The sequence below is a fragment of the Carcharodon carcharias genome, chromosome 13, assembly GCF_017639515.1.
Source record: "Carcharodon carcharias isolate sCarCar2 chromosome 13, sCarCar2.pri, whole genome shotgun sequence".
In the NCBI taxonomy this organism is placed as follows: domain Eukaryota; kingdom Metazoa; phylum Chordata; class Chondrichthyes; order Lamniformes; family Lamnidae; genus Carcharodon; species Carcharodon carcharias.
This window is the reverse complement of record NC_054479.1, coordinates 139,024,946-139,046,567: the sequence shown is the minus strand read 5'-3', so window position 1 is coordinate 139,046,567 and position 21,622 is coordinate 139,024,946.

Here is a 21,622-nt window from a genome sequence, read left to right as displayed (position 1 = left end):
CATATTCTGGTGAATGTCAACCCAGAATTCAGAGTTGCAGCTCTGATCTCCATTTGGCAGGACCCGTCTAGAGTAGGATTTGAACACTGAACTTGGTGGTGGAACTGCCACCACTAAGCCAAAGGCTCCCTCCTGGAGGTTGGTAACTTGTCAGGTTAATTATAGAAATCTCACAATCTTCATTTCCATCTAATTTCTATCAGTTAAAGCAGTGAGGATGAAAATGATTCCTATGCATTCCAGACCCTCTGGCCTCATCCCCTGAAGTTCCACCTCCACATTCCATCAGGCCACCTTACCACTTTATTCTTTGTTTACCTCTTGGTTATCCATCAACTTTTCCAGACATTAATAGCTGGAGCAATTTTCTTTGTGACCCTAGACTTACTAGAAAGATACCTGGGGTCCAAGGGTCAAATTACAAGGAGAGATTACACAAAGCGTGTTCCATGGAATTTAGAAAGTTACAGGGTGATTTGGTCAAGGTTTGCAAGATATTAAGGGGAACAGATAGGATAGAGAGAAACCATTTGCACTTTTTGAGGATTCTAGGACCTCGGGGGCAACTTGTTTAAAGGTTAGAACCAATAAGTGAAATTAAGAAATGCTTCTGCACACAAAAGGTGGTGGTAGTTTGGAAATCTCTTCCACAAATTATAGTTGATGATAGATTAATTGGTACTTTAAAATCTGAGATTGACAGATTCTTGTTAACTTACTGTATTAAGGGATCTGAGGAAAGGGTGGTATGTGGGTCAACCATGATCTCATTGAATGGTGGAACTGGCTCAAGGGGCTGAATAGCCTTCTCTTGGTCATATGTTCCTGAGTAACTTGCCCATCATTTGCCAGCTTTCTCCCTATAATCAACCTCATCATTGCTCACTTCCCTTCCAGTGATTTGTGGATCCTCAATATTCATTCTTCTTATCCAATATGATTTTGATACGGATCTACATTAATGGGTTTGGGGGAGGGTGTTGCCTGATATACACTGAAGGAGAAGCAGTGAGTGCTGACCTGATTGACAGCATCAAGCCTGCTTTACCAGGCCTACTGCTTCTGTCTGGTGCTATTGACAGACTGGTTCAGTCATTTGAGAGGCAACATAACCTCAACAAAGTTAAAAATAAATTCACTAGCATCTGCTAAGGAAACTGTGCGTAGGAACTATTATTGAATAAAATTCTTCCAGCAGTCTTGGTGGCTTCCCCCATTGCTTTGCCTTGCTGATTGCTGCAAAGTTGGTTAGAGATTCTATGCTTATCAACCAGGAAAGTCATTAAACTAGAGAAACAACATGAACTATTACATGTGGCAAGCTGTGTGATGAGAGATCTTCACAGTAGCGCATTGGAATAAAACACAGATGGTTATGTGCATTTTAATAGGGTGACATTATGCGTGAACTGAAAACTGGATGACAAATTCTCTGTGCAATACAAGGAATGACGTCAATCTAAAATGTCACCGTATGTTTTACATAGATTAGAGAATTCCTCAGTGTATAACCAGGACATTCTACCATTGACCTATAATGTTATCCTAATAAAAGTGAATATAAGCTTTTTAGAGATACGTAAAGGGAAATGTTACTTATTAACAGGTTTCAAATGCCAAAGTTTGCAATCCTCCTTACTCATTCTAACCAGGATGAGAGTTCCTTTCCCCATAAAGGCCTGTGACAACCAGTTCTGATAGATTGCATGTGCCACATTACATAAACTAATATTAAGAAATTGTGGTTTCTACGCATTACCTTACAGCTACAATCATACTGGACCCCTGCAGATATACTGAGCGATATTGTCAGCATTGTAATAAACTGGTTTGCCATGTGTTCCAGCTCCACTCTATGGCCCATTGGAACACACCAGCACTTCTGCTGTCCTGCATTACTAGGGCAGAGTTGATTGAAAATTGTCTTATTTCAGCCTGTCATTTGCCTTCTATTATAATACACTGGGTCATACCTAGCAGTATGTTTTTATAAGCCACAAATGTCACACCCAGAAGAAAATCCTGGAAGTGGCATCAGGTGGTAGGGAGCTTGTGGAACCTCTCCCCAACTGATGTTCCTACCCCATCTTACCAGGTCACATGAGTTTACCGGTGTAAGTGAAGATGCAATGCGTTAAATGCAAACATCAAAGGTTTTTAACTCATTCAGCTAGGCCTACTATGCTGGTCACAGCACTGGTGTGGTAGTTCTTTTGAAACAAGCACTCATTTCTTCAATAAGGCAATGTTGAGATTGTAGAGTTCTGTATATCTGGCACAATAAGACTAAGAGCCAGTTCCATTGGTTAACCATCCACGGCACTCATTTATTTGGCATCCAGTTGCATTATTAGTATAGAGTGCAAAAATAACATAAGCAAGGAAATGGTTAAGACTGTTGTTACATGGTGCCACGAGCATTGAACACTCAATATATAACAGGGTCAAGCTTACTACATCAATTATCAAGAAAGAAAGAAGTTATTCAAAAAAGTTGATTGCAGAAGACCATGGTAATAGGCAACCCAGCTCACAGGAGCAGAGCAATGAAGTCTTAGTAAAGGTTTTTACTTTAATACAATGTGTAAGGCAAATTCAAACTACATTTGTACAGTTACTTTTTGGACAATTATTCACCTAACAGTTCAAGCGGGTGAGCTGTTTGCAAGATATTTGAGGGTTGAAAATGCAATGCGAGCTGCCAAACAGTTAGGTTCCTGTTTAAATAAATGGGTTAGCACCTTCACTAAAAAAAAAGCTGATAAAAGAATTTCACAGAGACGCACGAGTGCATTTGTTCCCAACATCACACAGTGGCATAGATTTGGACTTTGTGCTACAATGTAAGCAGGAACGGTTTTAAAAGCTCTCCCACTCTCAATTTCCATTGCAGTCAACAGAAATGAAAACTTAAGGAAGATGCAAATTGAGCTGCTGTTTTCGATATTACCTTTCCTATCGCACAAAATCAAAATTATCCCCAGTGTAATTCTAATTCATGTACTTTAATGGCAAAGGTACAGTTTATTCTTGAAAAGGATTGGAAATGGCAAGATGTTAATGCTTGAAGTGTTGACATTTTAGGTTTATTTTTCTACCTCCCAGTGAGGGAGAACTACAACTGAAGGTTTTAGGTGAAACATCCAATTGATGATGAAAAGGAAAAAGATCCTCTGATCAACAAAGATTTGCTCAGCCCTTAGAAGTTTTAGATTTGATAAAAATATCTCTGGATCCTTTTCATACAAATTTGAAACAACTATTTGACTCCATTGGCCTCATGATATAATTATGTATCATTTTGCTGCAGTTTCTGGTTAAATTAATGTTCAAAGCGAGGATAATGCCATCTACCACATGGTTGTGATTTGAAATAAGCAAGCCCCAACTAAGACCCTTTCAAGGTGCTTTCTACTTGCCCAATATTGAATGTGCCAGTTATTTACAGTTGTTTTCATCCAGAGCTATCTTATATATCAGAACTTCACCCCAATGTGAAGTCGGAACTTATAAGTACCATTGTTACCGATTAAGCTGTTTTACGAGGGACCATTGAGAAAAGTTGTATCGGTCATAGGAACAGGAGCAGGCCACTTCATTTTTTGAGCCAGTTCCACCATTCACTGAGATTACTGTGACCCATCTCCATATATTAGCCTTTGCCCCATATCCCTTAATATTTTGGCTTTCTTCATGAGGTAACAGACTTCAATGGAGAGACAGTGATTGTTGATCAGCTGAGAGTGTCCAAAGGGGCAGTAGTGGATGGGGTGAGCGAGACAGAAAGGAAATTGGAATAGTTAACCTACCATGCGTATGGAGGCAGAAAGGTCAATAGGAGAGGATGAGGGGACAGTGGGCACTGCTGAAGGGAAAGATGCAGTGTGAAGTGTTTGGGTGGTCGCTCAGAGTATGTCAAAAGAGGCGTGGAGTATAGCTGAGGGCTCATTCAAGGCAGTGCAGGGGCCGGGGAGGGTAGAAGATCAATACTAGCACAGAAGCAGAGTACAAATGGATTCGGCCTGAGAGGGGAGCAATTGAAGGCTGACAAGAGGTTTAGAAAGCTAGAGAAAATATTATTTTTTGGCTCTGCAAGGGTTAAGGAAAGAAGGTAGAAGTAAGAGGATCAGGTCTGGCTACTTTGCATCATGTTTAAAAGTATGGTGTACTTCTGAAACGATAAGCAAATGGTTAAACGTTCGAGGCTCCAAGGAGAGATTGAAGAGCTTGGGTTTGTTTTCTCTGGAAAAGAGAAGGTTCAGGTCAGATATCATTTAATATTCTTAAAGAAATAGATAAATGGAACCCTGATAATTGATTGAGACTGCCACATACTCTATAGAAATAAGGGGCTCATCTAGAATGTTAAAATATTTATTGGTATTGCCCTTCTTAAGAATCTTGGGACAATTTGCTTCATTAAATGTGCTGTATAGATGTGAGGACTTTTGTTGAGGGAAAATGTGCAGACAGTTTAGATTTAATTACTTAATGCACTGGGTGGTGAATTAGTGGAATGGACTGTTCTGGAATATTGGATCGAAACATTAACTCTGTTTCTCTCTCCACAGATGCTGCCAGATCTGCTGAACATTTCCAGCACTTCCTGTTTTTATTCTCAATCCAAACAGTTTATTTACAAAACTTTAAAACATCTTAGAACTTACAGGATTTTCAACACACACATTTTGACAGCTCTGAACCCAGATCCTTTCTGGAACATTTACAGATCACTTAACTCTCTAGCTCCACCAACAGGCTTAAGCAATCAAGCAAGCTTACAAGGATCAGCGAACCAGGCTAACCTATTAAATATAGATGAAAACCATTGAACACCACAGTGACAGAGGCAGATAGTGCAGAAAAAATTAAGAGCAATCGGAAAAATATTTGGGGAGTGGGCAATTAAGGGATGTAAATTTTTACATGGCCAGGTGGATTGCAAAGTTTTCTGTGGGCCTGTATTTTCCTATGTTTATAAAATTAATAAAGTAACTTATTAACTTGTGATGGTGTTCTTCCACATTATTCAGAATCAGAATCCAAAGGCATTGTGTAAGATTTCAAACAGATAGGAATTCTTTTCCACAATTGAAGGAAGTAGGGAAGACAGGAATCTTATTTTCAGAAATATGTGGGTGTGTTTTGTAAATGATGGCTACATAGCTGTAGTTGCAGCTCTGACGGAGAGTCACATGGACTCAAAACGTTAACTCTGTTTCTCTCTCCACCGATGCTGCCAGACCTGCTGAGTTTTCCAGCATTTTCTGTTTTTATTTCAGATTTCCAGAATCTGCAGTATTTTGCTTTTATTTATGCTACATGGCTGGAGCTTTGTAATGGCTTCCTCAGGAAAAACAGAACCCAACAATTAACATAACAGCTTCCTTTCTTGAACCAAAATGTCCAAAAGTGTGTTACGCCGACACCTACAGCCCTTTTTGTAAAATCAGTCACAGGATGCGGGTGTTACTGGCATTACCTAGCCCTAATTGCCCTTGGGAAGGAATGGCTGTCTTCTTGAATACAGTTAAATGGTCTGTTAGGTCATTTTAGAGGATAGTGAAGAAACACATGTATTGCTGTGGGTCTGGAATCACAGATAGGCCAGACTGGGTAAGGGGTGGCAGAATTCCTTCCCTGAAGGACGTCAGTGAATGAGTTTTTACAGCAATAATTTCATGATCACCCTTACTGATGCTAGCTTTTCATTCCAGATTTAATTGTTCAATATTCAATAAGCTTCACCATTAATTATTTTAAATATGCGCCGTTTCATTCAGCTTTAGGTCCTTTCATTGTCCTGCAATTCGGGTCAAGTGAAAAGGACCATCAATGATCTGGGAACTAATGAAGAACTTGAACAGGCTGGATCAATGAGCGTAAACATGTATTGATCTAACAACAGTAAGGAGCAGAGCAAACAGCATTGCTCTTAACTGCTGATAAGAATCTAGGACGCACTCCAGTTCTCAACCGGCATTACTTTCCCTCATAACTGATGAGGGTGAAGTTTCCAGGAAATTTTCAAGACATGCACATAATTGAACTGGCACTTTGGTCAGGGTGGATTCCTAATGGAATTGTGTTCATTCTAAATCTTATTTCTGACCGTCCCCCAACCCAACAATTTCAGGGCAATGGATACATCAATGCACTTGGAGGACTGGATGTTTAGACCCATGAGAACAATTAATTCAAAGTTGTGTAAACAACTTTGAGTTATTAAGACTAGAACGCATTAAACAGCCTAGAGAATTGGGTGCATTAACCTCTTGGATCACCAGAGAATTCGATACAGGGAAGGTGAAATAGGTCTAAGTCAATAGTATGAAGCAGACACAAAGCCACTCATCTGTTTTACTTTGCTTCATGTAAAAGAAAATGGGTTGTTGTGTAAAAGTGGCTGCCAATTCGCTATAAGCCTGTTTGATGTGACTGGCCAAGATGAATTTCATTCCCCTGCACTAGGAAGAGTTAATGCTTGTACTAAGTTTGGAAAATCCCTTGTGCAATCTGCCCAGTTTTAGAACTGGTTATCCTCGCCATGCCCAGAGCAATCAAGGCAACTCGGAAAGTTGACTAAATTCAACCCTGTAAGATGCAGGATGGAAAAGCACTAATGTAGCCCTATTCCTTACATGGTTCGGGCCCTCAGTGAAGCACTCAAACAAAATTTATATGTACTTCAGGGCTTGCAGTGTAGGAATGGTGTGTTGGTTCGGAATTTTAATATAATTGTAATTCAATTTGACCCTTTTAACCTCCCATTCATCCCTTGTTACCTGCTGAATATGTTTGTCTATTTTTGTCACTATATGATTGTTACATGTTTGCATGTTTTTAACCTGAATACTTAATTTCTATATTCATTTTTGACGTAAGTTACACTGCAATTCAGCCTGTGAATGTGGTTCCTGAATAAGACCCCATTGTTATTATATATCAGAGAACTGAATGGTCTGGCTAGAACTTTCTAAATAAGTGGGTAAAGTTCTTTAACTTTTGCCTGATTGGTTTTATCAACATGCAGTTAGTGCTGGTTGAGCACTAGGTATTTTTAAGTAAAGGTTATGTAATGATTTCAGCAAAATGTGATTAGCTGGGTGGGAGAGGCAGGGAGTGCTTTGGCTGATAGCCTGGAGGTCATACATAAAGAGATCAAAAATTGCATCAAAACTGATCCAAAAGACAGGGAAACAAGTTGGAATAATGTGGTATCTAGGAGAGGTAAAGGAGCAATCACTGAATGGTGTTTGGTGGTGGCTGAACCACTTGATATTTTAGTGTAAAATTGATAAATGATCACACGCTGTTCAAGCGGCTATCTTCAATAGCACGGATCAGTCTAGTGTACCCATTAAGTGCTGTATTCATAATTGCAAAAGATCCCTGTAGAAAACAATGAAGCCCTGGGAGGGAAGGGGGGATGAAGAGCGGGTGGGATACATCGCCAGCAAGGTTGTTTGAAGCTGGGACACTGGACTCACCTAACAAGGAGCTACATGTGAAATGGAAATTACAAGGTTAGTCATTCTGGCCAAGGACTGACAGGCTTAAAGAGTTTCCCTTATCCAAAACTATTCTGTGGCATGAAGCATCTGAAAAGAGCCGATTCTGAAAATGAATATCTACCCTCTTTCCTGCCCCACATCTTTCAGTCAAATTCTTGCTATGGTGCATGGACCACAGGGAGACAAAGACGGAAGTCATCTGTCAGATGTGTCACTCCTTTTTATTCAGTTGGCATTCTTAATAGACTTGGAAAATTTAATATTTTTAAGAAATCTTTGCAGTTTATTCAATATCTGCTTCATAAGTTTGGGTGTGAACATAGAGTGTTGTGGATTCTGCATATTTTCTATATGTTATTTCTTTTGCTATTATTTGCAACAATAGCACTATATTCCATTGAGTAGCGTAGGTTATCTTTCTGGAGGTTCATGCAGGAGGGTATCAATATTTTCAGGGAGTTCCTACGAATGTGTCCATATCTCCAAAGGGTCACACACACACAAAAAAACACCTAGGAAACCACAAATGTGCGGCTGTAATTTTTGAAGGAACTCTGAACAAACTACAAAGAATGCGCAGCACCGAAACAAGCCAGTTCCCACCAGGTATTTATGCTCCTCCCGCCTTGCTGCTCCATTCAACCCCTTTTACTTCCTCCTCCATCCACTCCCTTCTCCATCATGTAATTATCGAGCTTTACCTTAAATGCCCCAGGCATCATGAAAAGGGAGGAAGAACAGCCATTTAGACCACGTGCGGACACAGTGATACCATATGCACTCACACACACGGACCCCGTGTGCACAGTATGATAACCTTCCGTTCTATCGATGGGCCCTGGGTTCTTTTTTTGATGGCAATTTTACTTGACTAGAAAATGACAGGCGAAGCATTTCTAGTGTGGAAATTGCGTGAGTTTGTCACTAATCTGCTATTTTAACTGAATTATGAGTCCATTTAAAATAAACTGCTCACCCTGCTGTTTAAACAATGAACAGCAGAATTTTCAATAAACGTACTATTTGGATTAGATTTGCACAAAGTGATGGCTATTAAATTAATCATTGACCAATAGCATTGCAGGAATTCAGCTTGGAGGATTTGCTGGTATCGTTTGTGTATCTCCATTAATCTATTATCTGCTAGTGGAAGCTGGAGGCTGTTTTAAATAATGTCAGTTTTCCTTTGTTCCTTGTAAGTCTTCAATCCGTTATTACATTCTTTGAAAAACTAACCAGTGTCAAGTAAAGGGCACATTGATTGTTTACCCCGTCTGTCTGTTAAATCCTGGGAGAATTAGTTATCTAGAAAGTCTTCCGCTGGAATTTCCCAGCCCCCTCGCGCTGGCTGGATTTTCTGGTCCCGCCAATGCGAACGGAGATTTCAAATGCTTGCTGGCCATGGCACAGGGGGAGCACCCCCCCCCCAACAACACCCCCCCTCCCCCCCAACGGGGGATGGGACGATTCTGGCCTTATCGTCCCAATAAGGTGCTTCCTCACCTGTATTCATCGTACTTTAAACCTTTAGGGCTGAGCCTTTCAGGCCTTGACGGGGGGTCAGCATGGAGGCTGGCGTAGGGGTAAACTCATGCCAGTTTCACCAGCTCGTTCCTGAACCTAGCCGTTTCCCCAGAGGTGGGTTGCGGCAAGGGGCTGGCTGGGTAGCAGGGGCTAACCACCCTCAAGGGGCGGGCAGCCAACTGGTTTTGTTAAAGTCCTATTCTCAGAAGGCCAGCTGGAATTTTCTGGTCACCGCGAGTTCCCCCGTGGCGCAGAAAACCATGCAGCTGCCTGGGGGCAGCCTCCCGGCGACAGACTAGGGGAGGGCACCTCCAGGAAGACCTTGAGTCAGGCTCTGAGGCCTTCCCTGCATGACCGCCTGGTTTCAGCTGCACCCGCAGGCCGCTCTGTGGAGGGTCTTCTCCTCATTTTTAAAGTTAAAAAAGTTGGTGTGATGGTGCATTCTATCTCTCACCTGCTGCTTCTTCTGTGCTGGAACTGGCTCCTGTTGGCCCCGCAGCTCGGAGAACCCCACTCACCATCCTTAATTGAATAGTGAACCTGCCTCTGACCATCACTTGACCCATTTGGAGAAGATCACAGCCACTGTTCAGTCTTGATCCCCATTTGACACTGACGTTGGGGCCCTGAAGCCCGTGGGAAAATCCCGCCCTTAGATTATGTGGAAGCTGTAAGTGTTTAGCATTCATGGCTTGGGGAGTGCCCTTTACTACAATAAAAACAACTTGAATTTATACAGCACTTTGAAATTGTGGTCAAATGTCCCAGGGCACTGCACAGGAGCCTTATAACCAAAACATCACACCAGGCCGCTTTAAGGCAATAGGAGGGCAGGTGGCCAAAGGCTTGGTCAAACAACTAGGTCTTATAGAGCACCTTAAAAAGACAATAGAGAGGAAGGGGTGTAAGAGAGTGATTTTCCTCAGTAACCAATGCATTTCTGAAGACTGGGAGCTTGCAGTCGACTGGCTGCCATTCATGCATGATGTACGTTTTAATGACCTATTAACCTCGGTGTGTGGATTGCAATCACGATTCTTTTACACTGGTGCAAAACTTCCAAATGCACCAACACAAGACTGAGGCGTGGATTTAATGGTGAATGTCAGAGGGATTTATGTCCGTTATTGATTATGTATCTCACGTCGCGCTCTCTCTCTCTCTCTTTCTCTCTTCCACTTCTCTCACCAACAGAAGATCGGGGCTAGGTTTTGGCCTGATGACAACCAGTAGCAGGACATGTTACGAGGAGACCTAATTGCTGTTTCAGTCAGAGTAATGATTACATTGAGATCCACACCTAACTTCATTTGCTGCAGTCCTACTTGAACAAAGCAGCTACAAAAACTTGCAGATATTCAAAGGTATGTTTTTGTTATTACCATTGATGTTGGCGTTTAAGTTGACGTTTGAAGCCTCAAAACATGCCTTCAAAAATGGACGTCAACTTTCATGCCGAGTATCGAAATGAAACGCTGGCATGTGTCGCCATTTTGAAATGTCATCTGCTTCCGATTCAAAAAGTGAGCATGTCTTAAACTCCTTTGCAACATAGCCCGTATCACCTGTTTTTTTTTAAATTCATTCATAGCATGTGGGCGTCACTGGCTGGGTCAGCATTTATTGCCCATCCCTAACTGTCCTTGAGAAGATGGCGGTGAGCTGCCTTCTTGAATCGCTGCAGTCCATGTGGTGTAGGTACATCCAAAGTGCTGTTAGGAAGTGAGTTCCAGCATTTTGACTCAGTGACAGTGAAGGAACGGTGATATATTTCCAAGTCAGGATGGTGAGTGACTTGGAGGGGAACTTCCAGGTGATGATGTTCCCATGTGTCTGCTGCTTCTTACCTTCTAGTCGGTAGCGCTCGTGGGTTTGGAAATTGCTGTCTATGGAGCCTTGGTGAGTTCCTGTAGTGCATCTTGTAGATAGTACACACTGCTGCTAGTGTGCGTCAGTGGTGAAAGGAGTGAATGTTTGTGGATGGGGTGCCAACCAAGCGAGCTGCTTTGTCCTGGACGGTGTGGAGCTTCTTGAATGCTATTGGAGATGCACTCATCCAGGCAAGTGGAGAGTATTCCATCACACTCCTGACCTGTGCCTTGCAGAAGGTGGACAGGCTTTGGGGAGTTAGGATGTGGGTTACTCGCCACAGGATATCCCTTATGATCTCTTATGCCCAGTTACAAGGTATCAGTGAGTAAAACATGCATTTGTGGGGAGAGAAAAATGAGCCTAACTACTAATGTGTGTATAACATACCGTGGCTGAAAAGGGGGACTGACTTATAAACCACAATTTATGGTAATATACATTTCAGTTCAATGCTAACATTGAAATTGTAATAATTCAATGTTTGAATTCTTTCATTTTCTTTTTAAGCCAGTTTTAACAATGTCTCAGCGCAACAAAATTAAAATGTCTTGAATCCAATGTTCAGTTTCTTTCTCCATCCTCTGAATTAATTAGTAAAACTGAAGCTGAGCACTTACATCCCAGCAAACTCACACTGAATGACTCAGCTGCATTTTGAAGAAATCATCATGCAAGTGATTAAGAGTTTTGAAATGCAGCCTCTGAAAATAGAATTATTGGGCAGTATGTTATTCTTCAATGGTCTTGCTGACGCCCACACACACCATACTGCAGTACCTCAAGCATTGTTTCATCTACTTCATGAGGTGAAATGAGGCACTCTCTCTTACGGCAGAATAATGATTCGCCAGGCAATTTAAAATTTATTTCTGGTATGCATTTCGCATTGTTGCCTCAGAATGCTGCATGAACAGCAGGGGAGGAAATGCCCTCGTCCACCCAATTACAAACTCAGAAGCCAGGCCAGCTCCAGCCCATCCTTGGTCCATTGAACCATCTTGAGTTTGAATCCATCCTTCAAATTTTGTACAAACCACTAACTAAATCAAAACTGAATAATCTTATAATCGACATTTGAGGAAAACAGAAACGCAAGCCAGTCATTTCCTGCTGTTTTTATCTGGACCTCCCTGGCCCAAGAAGAGGAAGCTGGCTCTCCAGCGAACCCTCTACCAACGAGAATTGACCTCAGGATGTACCTTGTCCACAATGAGCACCTCGGTAATAGCTGGTTTGCAATTTGGCACAATGACCTTGCTGAACAGGACCTAAGTATCAAGGGGTAGAATTCTCTATGGGGGCTTAATCAGGAAATTTTGCACATACATATGCCTGTGTTACCCAAATTTTTTGCCAATGTCATCAACAGATTTTGGAAAAAATTGATGGAATTAAGTGGAAATCAGCGTAAACAATTGGGCCTGAAGACAAAACTCATCCCTGACAGTCCTTTTTGAAAATTAAATTTAAAGGCATTTAACCACCATTCATGCACTTTAGGAACAGCTTAGGAATATGCAATAGCAGAAATGTTTCAATTTTTAATGCGGTTTATAATATAAAAATGCATTCAAAGAAATAGAAAATAACAATGTAGCTCTCAGTAATTAAGACATTAATGTGTAGTAAACACCAAAAGAATTACTTTATTTCCTGTAGCACTGCAAATTCCGTGCTTAGCTTTAAGCACATTTTAAACAAATGTAACTGCAGGAAATTTGGGGGCATGACTCTTTAGTGAGGAGCTGGAGTCATTGTGTTGGATTTTGGTGCAGGGATCGATAGATGGATTGTGTCAGAGGTTCCTCGATCTATTCCAAACTTCCCGCAAGCAATATTGTTTCCTAAAATGATAACTCACTAATATCTGTTTGAACTCCTGACATAGTGTGAATTATCTCTTTCTCCCCATATGCAACCATTCTTCCTTCTTTATGCTACTGATACTATGGGCACATGATGCACAAATCTATTCTCCCCCTTCCCTGTATCACTGCAATAGTGTCAAGACTCATACTGCACCATTAAATACTGTAATTCATTCTTTCCCTGTACCCTTAGAAATTCTTATCTCCCTCGGTCTTCAATTCCATTTTAAATCTCCCCATCATTGGCTGTAAAGTACTTTGAGATGTCCTGAGGTTTTGATAGGTGGTACTGTAGATAAATACAAATCTTTTCTTATACACGCTTTTAAAACACAAATCTCACATCACCCACGTACAACTGAGAGGGGGTGGGAAAAAAACAGTGGGTGTCCTGGATGATAAGCTTAGGTTCCTTTGTAAAAATTGTCCAACAAAATGACCATGGCATCATCTAACAAGAACAAATAACCATGGCTGTGTTGTAGTCACCACATTCATACTGCCAGTTCCTCTACCTTTCCTTCAGAATGCATAAAAGAAAATGGGTTGCAGTATATAAGGGGGCAGAAAGCAGAGTTGCAAGGGTGACACTAGATCCAGAGATAATGCATCAGTAACGACAATAACAACAACTTGTGCTTATATAACGCCTTTAACATAATAAAATATCGCAAGGCGCTTCACCAAGCCACATAAAGAGCCATTGCTGACCAAAAGCTTGGTTAAAGAGGTAGATTTTAAGGAGTGTTTTAGAGAAAGAAAGGGAGTAGAGATGCAACAGTTTAAGGAGGGAATCCCAGAATTTGGGACTAGTACTAATGTACAAGTACCTTACTTTGATGTTGAATTCACTCAGTTGTATAAATATTGGATTGTTTGGACCTCAATGTGTTGTGCTGATGTCTTGCCTCATAGAATCTGAGAATAAGCACTCTAGGCCGTTCTGTGGACTTTCTCATGATCATCTTCTAAACAGTACAAACAAGCATCTGGCAGTGGGCCATTCACCCATTTTCCTGATGTGAATGTTTACCTACATGTGTGGGTGGTGATGCAGCTGTGGGTGGATACGTGTAACGGGAGAAATGTCAAAAAAAAAATCTTTAAATGGCAAAACTGAAATGTTTTTCACACAGATTGTCTCTTGGCTGCGTGTACCCATTTTTGGGAAGTACTGGAAGAACGGAAGCCAAGACAAATTAAATTGCTTTAAAGTATCACTTGTATTGACGTTTACTGATTTAGGAGTCACTTTTGTTAATATACATTTTACAAAGCTCTTTTTCCGAGTAGAGGAATAACCATTTGCTACTTAATCACACAAAAGTATTGCAATGTTTCGTTATTGCAATGTATGCAAATGAAGAGAGGTTTGTTCAACATTATTTAATGAAGGTTGTTCCCCCTTTAAGGCATCGAGAATATTAAGTAGCTGAAAGTAACGTAGAGAGAAAGAGATGATAAATCCATGTAAATGCTGCAATAATGTTAGTCTGAGCATATTAAGATCCAATTTGCAATTGCCATGGAGATGACTTGGATTTGGTTCAAGCTAAATGTCATCAAACAAGCAACAACAGACTCCCACAAATGCATTAATGGAATTCATAAATATCTAATGTAATCAGGCACACTTATAACTAATTTATGGAAAGGGAAGCTTGCAGTCAGTAAGTGCTTGGCATCGGCCACTCTTTATTATGACAACTTTATTAAACAGGAAATGTTAATGTTAAATGCCAGGCGGACATATCCGACTACAAGGGTAGAGTCAACTATATATTTGCTATTAGAATCTTAAATGAAGGATCAAAACTTATCTTGCAAGACTGATGTTGAAAAGGGAGAGAAGATAAGGAACTGCTAGACTCTTCCTAAATCTCTCCATCTCACTACCTTTCCTTCTTTAAGATGCTCCTAAAACATACCTAGTTAATCAAGTTTTGGCTATCTGCCCTAATATCTCTTTATGTGGCTCAGTATCAAATTCTGTTAGATAATTGCTCCTGTGAAGTGACTTGCGATATTTTATTATGTTAACTGTGCTGCATAAAGCTTCTTGTTAACCTGGCAGTGATTAAATGGCTTCAAGCTTGGGCTGTACAATTGTGATAGGGATAGGAGCCAGAACTTTGAGAACTTGTCAAAGGTGCCATCCTTCAATATCGTTCATGGGATGTGGGTGTCGCTGTCTAGGCCAGCATTTATTGCCCATCCCTAATTGCCCTTGACATGAGATGTTAAACTGAGTCTCTGTCTGTCCTCTCATGTGGATTCCCTTTGTACTATCCATTGATGAACAGAGCTCCCCTGATGCCCTGGCTAGTATCTATTCTTCAGCCACCAGTACTAAACCATTATTTCATTGTGGCGGGACCACCATGTGACAAATTGGCTGCCCTGCATCCTATATTACAACAACAATTACACTTCAAGGTTTTTCCATTGCCTATAAGGAGCTATGAAACACCCAGAGTTCACAGAAGGTACTATATAAATGCATCTTTTTTTCCTTTTGCTTCTAAGTTTAAAGAAACCTGTACAAAAGTAGATTTCCCATTCAAAAATGATTCTTTTGATAAACCTAGGTGAAGTCTTCAGGTCATGGGAAAAATCATAATCAAATTTGAAACGATAAGCTGAATCAACATGATGACATAAAGCTTGGATTTAAAGGCTTGGAAACTGCTGTTAGTAACAAAGGATACAAATTGCAATATCAATATTAAATTGCTGAGGAATTTAGTTATCTCTAAACCATTCGCCTAGCTATTAAAGATATTCAAATGTTGATACTTTCCACCTCAATCTGCTACATGCTAATTAATGTTTGAGTGCTACAGGAACATTTCAATGCCTTTTCTCTTTGCTCTGTTGGCTGCCCCCTGCGCTTTCTTTGGATGAATGTGCTGAGCCAAAGACATTGGCCTTGAAATTCCGCAAAGGTCCTGTTGGTTTCCCGCCAGAATTTTGGCACGAGGAACAGAATCTTCCAGGAATTGGCTGTTCACAACCATCAGTGTCATCTCCTTGTGGATTCTGCCAATGTCTCATATCATTGGTGCAAGTAGACCTGTTTGTTAGACACGGGTGAGGGAGAACTGAAACTCCTGTTCTCTTCCCTTACTATCCGTAACCAGTGTGCTTTGAAAAGAAAGAAGCATGTATTTCTTAACCCCTGAGTGTACGATCCATTTGAGTTGCTCACAGCACGCTCTTCATAGGTTTAAATAAAGAAAATTATTTACTCTCACATTTTCCCTGAAAACCTAGCCCTGCATCACTCACTCACTACTCTCTCTCTCACACACAAAAACACACACACACACACAGAGGAGGGAAATACAGTCAAAGAGGATAGTGCAGTTTTGCAAGTTACAGGCAGAGGAATCGTTTGTAAGTCATGTAATTGGCTCGTTTCAGTGCAGGCCTGCTAAAGGAGAGGTTCTTTTCCACTCTGGAAGTGTAGCCAGTTGAATTGAAAACCACAGTTGTATATCAAAGTGGTTGCAGGATTCCTTTGAAGAGGTGGATTTTCAGCAGGTCACAAAATTAGTTGCTCGGTAGTCTCATTACTAGGAATTGGTTTTCTGTACTGGTGGTCTTGAAAAATACCAGGTGTGAAGACTCTACAATGTTGCTGTCCAGTTTTAAGACATAGATGCTGCTTTTGCTGCTGCTGCTGTTTCTTGCCCTGTCGTTTGCAGGCTGACTGGTTTCTACTGGGTGCTTGGAGCAAGTAAGATTGGTTGGCTGAAGACAGTGTCAGTTAGGTGACCACTTGACCATTATTTCTATCGTCCACCCAGAATGATTTAAATTTTGAAGCCTCCACAATGGGGTAGAGGATAGTGTCCATTCACACCTACTTATGATTTAAATGGTTTCTGCAACTCTGTTATGTATTGAGCTTGGAGACAGTGGGTCTGGGAGTCAACTGATTTTGAGTTTCGGATAATTCCACAAATTGGTGGTAAACGGGTGCGAATTCCACAAATGGTTTTCATCTTGATATGGCCATTCAAGGGAGGCACTCCACCCATGGTCATTCAATTAGGAACTTTCCAGAGATTTGAGATACTTCTGAGTCTGTGCAGAAATTACAACAGTCACTTAACTCTTGGCAGATATCTTAGCAGCCTTTTAATATCCATTTTTAAAAGAAAGGGCAGTTCCAGAAAATTCTATACTGCATGCAATCCGTGTTTAAACTTATGAATATGATATTCCTTCACTGGGCATGACACTTTCAAAATTTGAAGGCCCAATACATCACTGCCAATTAAGTTTTATGATTCTTTATTGCCCTTCTAAAATTGGAAATAAAGCTGTTTCTTCAGCCCCATGATTGGTCAGAAAGGTTGGAGCTCAAAAGGTGAAACTCTCTCTCTATTGAAAAACTCAACTTTAGGTTCGCTGACAGGCTTGGGAAATATACAGTTTTTATTAAGATGGTTTATTTAGTGAATTTTTAATTATAAAGAAAAGCGGACAAGTTCATACTTGTCTTTAAAGGAGCAATTTCATCCCATTAAATTGTTTGAATGGGCAGAACCATCTTCATGAAACAAAATGTGTGGAAAATCATTTTTTGGGGTCAGTTGGAGAGGCTGGTGATTTGGGGTGGGAGAGATTCGGTCGTCATGGGTTGAATCTGATTCTGTCTTCACTCCAGGAATGACTCTTGCATACTTTCCATCACAGGTCATCAGTTAGTCATAAGGAGCTTGGAAGAAAGAAGGACTGGCATTTATATAACACCTTTCACAACCTCAGAACTTCCCAAAGTGCTTTACAGCCAATTAATTACTTTTTTGAAGTGCAGTCACTGCAGTAATGTAGAAAGCACGGCAGTTAAGTAGCAAAGAGCAAGGACCCACAAACAAGCATCATGGGACCGACCAAATTTTTTGTTTTTGTGGTGCTTGTTGAGGGATTAATATTGGCCAGGACACTGGGGGAGCTCCTCTGCTTGTCTAACATGATGCCATAGGATCCATTACATGCACCTGAGAGGATAGATGGGGCCTCGGTTTAACATCACATCTGAATGATGGCACCTCCAACAATGCAGCACTCCCTCAGTGCTACTTTGGAGTGTTAGTCAAGACTTTGTGCTCGCGTCTCCCAGGTGGAACTTGAACCCAGAACCTTCTGACTGATGTTTCCCATCCTGAGATCTGAGGTGCTGTGCCCAATTGTAAAGCTGCTGCTGCTTTCCTAACTGGCAGCAGCTATATGGGACTCTGGTTGGGGTCTCCTGTAAATGATTACTGAAACTATTTTTCAATATGGCACTGAATTGTCAGAGCAGTCCACTTCACATAGAATAGACAAGTGGGGAAAGAGAAGGACAGCTCTTCTCACACGGCATGGATATTCTGCATCTTATTGACTTGAACAAACACACTTAATTTTGCAAAGGAAGGAAATCAATGATTATTGGTATCAAGAGAATCAAACAAAGGAATTGTCACCCGCTGTCACGATGATGTGATGTATGCATGTGTGATATTAATCTTTAATTTAATTGGCTGATCAATTATATATTAAACTGCTTTAAAAGGACTTTTAAAAGCAAGCAAAAATGCTGACTTAAGATGGCTGCCACAAGTTACCTGGCCTCTGGTATTACATATTGACCATTTCTGGAAGTTTCCAATGTGAGTTACAATTAAGGCATGACAAGACAACCACCTGTAGAATTTCATACCAGCTGATGTCAAGAACTACTTCAAAAGACTAACTGAAACTGTACCGGACCTCCCCATTTGCATTTCTATAAAGCTACCTCTCAAGCAGAGACAGAAAGTCTACTGGGGCAATGGCAATATAGAAGGTGTTCTCCATTTCTCATATCTCATTCTTCATATCTCAGCCAGATGGAGAATGGATCATTCAGGGGTTAATGACTGGGACATTACAGAATCTAATCACCTAGGCCATAAAGCTAAAGCCACAGTCTGTCCAGATATGAGTGAATCAATTACCTTTTGAAGTCATTATGGTGAGAGAGATCATGTGACTAGAATAAACATTTTGAAATGCCTTTTATTACAACACCCAAGCTGCTAAAATAGAAGTCTGGAAGAAATCTACCAATGGAGCAATAATGCTTTCTCTCTCCCCTCTCTGTCAGGTTCAAGACCCTATACAGCACAGAGATAGAGAATTTTTAGATGAAAGGAACATGTGGTGCAAAAATCATTGACTTTTGGAAAGGATGGTTTGCATTTAAAAAATAGACAGTATCCAGAAATGTCACTTTAGATTGCTTTCAGCTCCACTGAAGACCACCATGGAAAAATTCTGCTTCAGCGATGATGCCAGTGAAGGACTCGTAAGGGGCAAAAATAGAAAGCTCATTGTTTATCGTTGATTTTTAATTTGGCTATAACCTCCTACAATATGATTTCTTATCCAGCATGCTTGTGTGTGTGTATGTGTGTGTGTGTGTTGCGAAGGTCAGAACATGGGTTTACCTTTTTAAATATCTTCATATTATTACCTGAGTGGGTTTTTAGCTCAGTTAGAAAAAAAAACTAACCCCTTTGTGTTTTCAACTCAAGAACACCTGCCAGGCTGGTTTCTTTGCAATCAGCGGGTAAATTGTTAAGCACAGGCATAGAATTATTACCTTCATCCTTATAATTTACATAAAAGCCTGTTACAATCAACTGAGAAGTGAAAAAAGGGGCAAGTCCTAACACATGATCTCCCCAGTTGAAATACCCCTCAAAATAATTCCAAGATAAGCTTCAGGTTTGTCAACAAATCGCTTGGTATTTTCAATTTTTTTTTTGTGGCAGGAAAGGAATTTAGAGTTTCTCAAAGTCAGAGAACAACTGGTTGTAGTAGAGGAGAAGTCCATGTTGGAATAAACGCATATGGGGAGTCATTTTGAAACTGTGCGATAGTGTAAAATCATTGGCTGCCAATGGCAATAAAAACCAGGAGAGATGTACATTGGCTGCTGATTTAATATCATTCATTCCACATAACTGTACAGCCATCAAAATGAGACCCATGGATACTGCATGAAAATGGCTTCATAGAGATGAATGGTCTTTCCTCACTTTGGGTTCTCAGCTATTGAACTAATTGTCAAAAGGTTAACAGTTCCTCACTTGGTCCATTTTGTAGTCAGGATTGACTGCATAATGGGAAAAAGAAGGATTGCCAGATATAACTTGCTTAGAATCAGTCAATAATTCATCACTTATTATGTTCTTCACCCAAGATTATAGAGAGAGACTCCTGACACTGAAATTAAGAAGTTGAGGAATGCACAACAATCCAATGTTTTAATTCCGTTACTAATTCCATTTCCTCTCACAGATTCTTCAATCAACAGAAGAAAAAATACAAAGAGTATTTTGTCTTTGTGATGAGGGTTAGCGAGGTTGCTGATTCAAATCTCAATCCAGGCCTTGAGCGCATAATCTGAGCTGACACTCTGGTGCAGTATAGGGAGAGTGCTGCATTACTCAAGGTACTGTCCTTCACGTGAGGTGTGAAGAGTCTCTGTCTGCCAGTTCAATTGCATGTTTTAAGGATCCCATGACACTATGTGAAGAAGCATAGAACATTCTCCTGGGTTTCCATCAGCAAGCCCCACCTAATCAACAAGTAAAAACAGATGAATTGGCATTTCATCTAACTTCAATTTGTGGGATCTTGCTGTGTACAAAATGGTAGCTGTGCTTGCCCATCTAACAGAAAGCCAATTCCACCTCCTCTTATAAATTTTTGAAATCAATAGAGGAAACAGCAATCAGTCATTTCACGTCAAGGTACAAATTATGGGTGAATGCCAATGACATGCTTCTGAAAAGCCAGATAAGATGCTGCAGTCTATTTCTAATAATCCAGTTGCTTTGCGCTAGGAAAATTCAAACCAGCAAATAACCCAAATTAAGCAACACCTAACAAAACAAAGTGAAAATCTAGAGCTAAACAAACTAGAATTATCAGATCATTTGAATGAAAAAAAAGTTTTGACTGTATAGAAGGACAAGTTTCTCTTTCATGTCTGATTGATTTTGCCAATCTCAGGAGTTAAACGGGACTGAAAATCCCTCATTATAACAATACCGCCTATTTAACTAAGTGAACAAATGCCATGATTTCAATGTTGGCAATTCAAATATCTAAAGAACTCTTTCTCTTTGTTACACATTTACTTGTTGCTTCTTGGTGGTTAAGTGACTCTAGTTAATATTACTAAGTAAAGATGAAAGTATTCCAGGGATGTGCAGACTATTCAGACCATTGCCTTGGAATGATACTGACTTAGCATTAGCCATCTCTTGAGTTAGGCCTTCATAATCTCAAGATAAAAGCAAAATAGTGCGGATGCTGGAAATCTGAAACAAAAACAAAAAATTGCTGGAAAAACTCAGCAGGTTTGACAGCCTCTGTGGAAAGGAATCCAGTTAACGTTTCGAGTCCATATGACTCTTCTTCAGAACTAAAGAGGAATAAGAAATGTGGTGAAATATAAACTGTTTAAGGGGGGCTGGGACAGGAGGATCTGGACAGAGGACCAATGATAGGTGGAGGCAAAGGAGAGATTGCCAAAGATGTCATAGACAAAAAGGTGTTGACGGTGGTGATATTAGCTAAAGGATGTGCTAATGGTGACATTAAGGGTAGAAAGCAGGATGAGCAAACAGATGGCCCTAGTAGGGGTGGGGTGGGGGGAAAGGCTTGAAATAGGCTAAAAGGTGGAGATAATACAATGGATGGAAATAAATTTTAAAAATAATAAAAGAAATAGGTGGGAAAAGAAAAAAAAATTAAAACAATATAATAATTATTAGAAAAAAGGTGATCAAAAAGGGG